The sequence below is a fragment of the Lactuca sativa genome, chromosome 1, assembly GCF_002870075.4.
Source record: "Lactuca sativa cultivar Salinas chromosome 1, Lsat_Salinas_v11, whole genome shotgun sequence".
NCBI lineage: Eukaryota > Viridiplantae > Streptophyta > Magnoliopsida > Asterales > Asteraceae > Lactuca > Lactuca sativa.
This window is the reverse complement of record NC_056623.2, coordinates 207,891,060-207,896,390: the sequence shown is the minus strand read 5'-3', so window position 1 is coordinate 207,896,390 and position 5,331 is coordinate 207,891,060.

The following is a 5,331-nucleotide window of genomic DNA, read 5'->3' as shown; positions in this document are numbered from 1 at the left end:
GGGGAAACTATCCTAATTGCCGAGTTTGTTCTTGGACTCGACGAGTTTCATTAAACTACAAGCCATCTCTCTGGTCTCTAGGGTTTCTTAGGGGTCTGATAGCCACAAATGATGGCTAAAAGATCCTTAAATAGGGATCAGGCCCCGGAGAATTAGGGTTTCATTAAACAGCGTGGACTCGCCGAGTCCGCCATTAAATCAATCTGACCATACGCGATCCTACTCGGCGAGTCTGATCGCCTACTCGCCGAGTCCCTCTGCACAACTCAATATAAATGCATAAAATAAGATACCCGGGAATCCGGATGTTGTAATATCCTACAATATTGACTATTGAGCTCCATCATGGAGGGAGGTTCACCAAATTCCTAGGGATAAGCCACATTGAAAGAAAATTAGACAACGTCGACCTGGTAGACATGGATGAGTTCTTTGTTCATGAGTTGGATGAGGTGATGCTAAAGCTTGGTTATGAGGTACCACCAGTCATTTACTACCACTATCAACTACCAAATGGAGATTTGGATTTTGGTCTTAGAGCTTTAGGGAATGATGTTGATGTACTTAGTCTTGCACAATACATTGAACATCATAAGATCATCAAGGTGTACACTAAACATAATGAAACAAAGTTACTTACATACTTTATGTCTCCAAGAGTTAAACCTAGGGTCATAATTGAGGAAATAGCAGATGATGTGCCCTTACCAAAATCAAATTCAGCAGTAGTTGATTTGCATCCAGTAAACCAAAACCAAAAAGATGTCCCAAATCTTGAATTGTGTTTGGTAAGGTGTGACAACCTGAAACTTATATCAATGTTAAACTCAATTCCGTTAACATTAACACTGCTTAAGGGTTCGTTTAAGTGTTCTAAGTAGGAGTACAACCAAGGTTGAGATTAGGGATGAGCGATCAAGTTGTAAAGTAGCAAAATCGGGCCATACACACTCTTAGGAGGAGTGTACGGCCGTACAAACGGGTGTGCGGCCGCACACCCACCCCATGGCCGCACACTTGGGGTGGTGGGTCACTCACTTCTATAAGTATGAGGAGACCCCCTCTCTTTCATTCTTTTCTTCCTTTGGCTACATTCTACTACTTTCTCTCTCTAGAGTCTTCATCCAAGAACCCTCTAAAGGTATTAAAAATGTAAGTGATTCATCCCTTGATTCTTCATGTTTTTAGCCTTCTTCTTCATCCTTTGAAGGTGTACGACTGCACACCTTCATAAGGGTGGCTATACACACCTTAAAGGCTCTCTAAAGTGAGAGTTTGGCCCCTATCTTCTAGTTGGACATGATCTTAGCCTAGATGCACCAAAAAGTCGACAAATTTGGCATGAACATGGAGAGTGTACGGTCGCACAACCCTTTGTATGAACGCACACACACCCATAAGGCCGTACACCCACCTTGATGATCATATTTGACCTCAAACTTACAATACCACTAAGTGTGTGACCTAGAACCACTCCTTGGATGCTTTTAAGACCTTGAAAACACCTTAAAAACACCCCTATTCACGAGTGTACAGCCGTACACTCATGGGCCGTACACCCATGGACGTATATACCCTTAGGGTGGTCGTACACCTCCCTCACTCAATGACATAGAGTTTTAACACTTAGTTCAAATGTTTCCAAGTCCTTAGAGTGGTCTCCTATTATTTTTAGTCTTGAAATGCCCTAATTTGAATCATGTATGTGTCGTTACATGTTAAATAGGATCCAATTATGTTCAAGGCTTCACTTAACACTCAGCTTTCCTATCGACTTACATTCAAATCCCACGTCAAAACGATGAGTTCATACCCCTAAAATCAACCTTTTAAACTCTTTTTAAATGTTTTTAGGGGGGATACAAGTAAAAGCACAAGTAATCTTGTGTTCTTGTTTAATATATTACTATTATCAATATACAACGAGTATAGAAATAAATTTTACATAACGCGTTAGAATATGAACCATGCAAAAGCTGTTTTCAAAACTAAGGAAATGAACTTACGAATCATGAAACCAAAGATACTGTCTTATAAAGATTTATGTTAATAACAAAAAGGGTTTTCCTATATTATTATTTGTAAAGTCATTAACTTAATTGGGAAACACGTCCTTGGGCGCTTACAACATTAACTAAGTGGAGGAGTATCCTTATGAACCAGCATTTCCTGGAGGGAAAGCATGGCTTTTGTGTATAGATCTATACGGGACTGACTATCCCGCACTTGGCTGCTAGCTACAGTCGGACTGGTAGGTCTACGGGTGAAAAATGTTATAAAGGATATCGGCGTCCGTTTCATGTCGTATCAAGTTTAAGTATGGTCATAAAACTCGCCAATCGTATGACTCTTTTACGTAATAATAATAAATCGAACGAACTAACTTTAGAGTTAGTAACTAAGTGATCACAGGAGGGTATTAGTAATACTTTCAGGAATCAGATCACCACATTTTCAATTAGTGTTATTTATGTAATAAGACTAATGTACCTCACTGGAAGTAGCTAGGGTTTTCAAAAGGGAACTATGCTTAACCAATATAAGTATGGTAGATACTTATATTCCACGATTTGGAACATATAACTTAATCATGTACATTTAGGGGAATATAGGATTTTCCGAAGTAAACATCGGTACTTTACAAACACTTGGTCTATTATTCAACTAACAACCATTCATTATTAATTCCGTGACTCCTTAGTTTATGCATCTGGGTTATGTATGAAGAATATCTGATAGACTATGGAATGGGTGGTTTCTGCCTCATTCCCCGTTCTTTGTTTGGTTGTGGTTTTAGGTCAGATCCACACAATTAATTATCTATCCGATATTGGTTTATACATAACTAGTATGAACTAAGAAGTCATAGAAGGAATTAGGTTATCATACTTTTCATAAGAAAATGTTGGATTTTCTTGAGGAACAATAAAAACAAATATCAAAGGATCAACACGGTTAACTTTGTAAGTAATTAGTGAATACTTCAGGATTATGTACATGAAAATCTGACAACTAGTGGAATCTGTGGTCTTTGCCTCATTTCCTATTCCTTGTTTGGTTGTGGGCTTTAGGCTGAACCACACAATCGACTGTTTGTTCGATTTGGATTGTATATGATTTGTATACACTAAGTACTCACAGGAAAAACTAGCAGAAAACATTTTTACCTAACTTTTACTATATTAGGAAAATTTAAGGTTTTCTGGAGAAACATAACGCACTTTTCTAAAGAAAAAAGAACAGTTTTCCAAAACAAAATACTTAAGAACTCACCAGCTTTATGCTCATACTCTTTCAAAACCTACTTGTATTCTTAGGAAACTAGTAGAAAGGTACATGCACCGGGTTCAAGAAGATGGACCATAGTTGCTTCGAGTCTTTACTTGTTATTTACTTTTGGTGGCAATGATGTATGATTCAAATGAAATGTAAACATTATAGTATTAATATAATGGTTGTTGTTGCTTTGATTACTATTATTTAATTGTTATGATACTGTACATGACGTCCTTCGCCCCTGAACGTTTCCGCTGTTCGATTTGAGGGTGTGATAGATTTGTATCAGAGCATTTTTTTATAGTGAACTTAGTATATCAACCATTAAAAGATATACAACTATAAATGCAATGGGGCTGAAGTGCTCTGACTAAAAGTATACTTTTAAAATATAAATATTTTACAAGAAGTATACTAATAAGTGTAAATACTAAGAAAAAATAACATAATAAGATCAAATAAGAACAAAACAAACAAAAGTATTTAGATGTTGGACACTATAGTCAAACCTAGGCAGTTATGTAATTATATCTGGAATAAATATAACCTAATCAACTCTATTTATCCGAGATATGATCAACATGTGTTTGGGAGTGGTGGTGGTGTTGCAACAAATCTAAAACTTACCTAACTCCATATTCAAAAGTATCCTTAGAACAAAACATAAAAATAAAATATTATAGGAGTATTTTAGGCACTATAATGAAACTTACATAAGAACTAAAAGACCTATGCTGGCAGGTCTATAGTTGTGAAGTGCATGCTTCCAGGGTTATGTATAATTGGGATCTTATAGACCGAGAATTAGTGATCTACTCTCTATTACTTGTTCCTTGTTTGGTTGTGGTTTCGGAGTATGATCACCTATTCGAAGGTCTATTTGATCTTGATTATATACAGCTTGCATGCACTGCTTAACTGTATGAGGACCCAATCTGGATCATTAATAACTACAGAAGAAATGTTATACTTAATCTCCTAGGATTCTTTAAACGTTCCCATTCTCACGCAAACAACCTAGAAATAGATAGCCACTTCACTACAACCACCAACAGACGTGTCAAGAAGGAACCAAAGTGGATTCGTAAAGAGGATTCCTAGAAGGAATCATTCGAGGAGTCAGATCTTCCATCAGAGAGTGGTGAAGATCAATGATCGAACTTGAAGCATGATCTACAGTGAATAGGAAAACCATAAGAAAGCCCAGAAATAACAAACCCTCATTGCTAAATTCAGGATCATCATAACCAGGACATGAAACCCCTCACGAGGCGCGCAAGGTGGTAAAGTATCATATATGTTGTAATAATACATAACTAATTTATATGATCTAGTGAGTTAGTGGTTACACTACTCACACTATGTGTTAGGCTTATTGCCTTTATCATATCAACTAGTAACAGTAAACCAGATTCCATAACTTCTTTAAAAGGGTAGTCACTATCAAATTCATAAGTCTAGGTTGCATAGACCTCTGTTATGAGTGACTTCCAAACATCAGAACATGAAACACTCAGAACTAAGATAACTTTCGATTGAAAATACCCTCGATTTGTAACCACTAAGGACTTACCCTCGTTTCGTATTTTAACCTTTTGGCAGCAAGATGCCACCGAAGAAGTCGAACAAAAACAAAAACAATACACCACCGCCGCCTCCTCAGTATGACCCGATTGTCTTCCAGGCAGCAGTATTAGCCGCAGTGACAGTGATCATGACTCAAATCAATACAAGTGGTACCAGTGGATCGGGTAGTGGTTCCAGCAACACTAACCACGAACACACAAGGGAGTGCTCATACAAAGACTTCATGATCTGTGGACCCAAATCCTTCGATGGAAGTGGGGGAGTTGCCGCCCTGATGCGATGGTTCAAGAAGACATAATCAATTTTTGAGTTATGAGTGTGCCCATAAGGGAGGAAAGTGAAGTTTGCTATCTGCAGCTTCTCTGACAGAGCCCTTACATGGTGGAATAGCCTTGTCAAGTCGTTAACTGTTCCAATAGAAAATGCAATGGGCTGGGAAAATCTAAAGGAGGTGATGCTGGAAGAGTA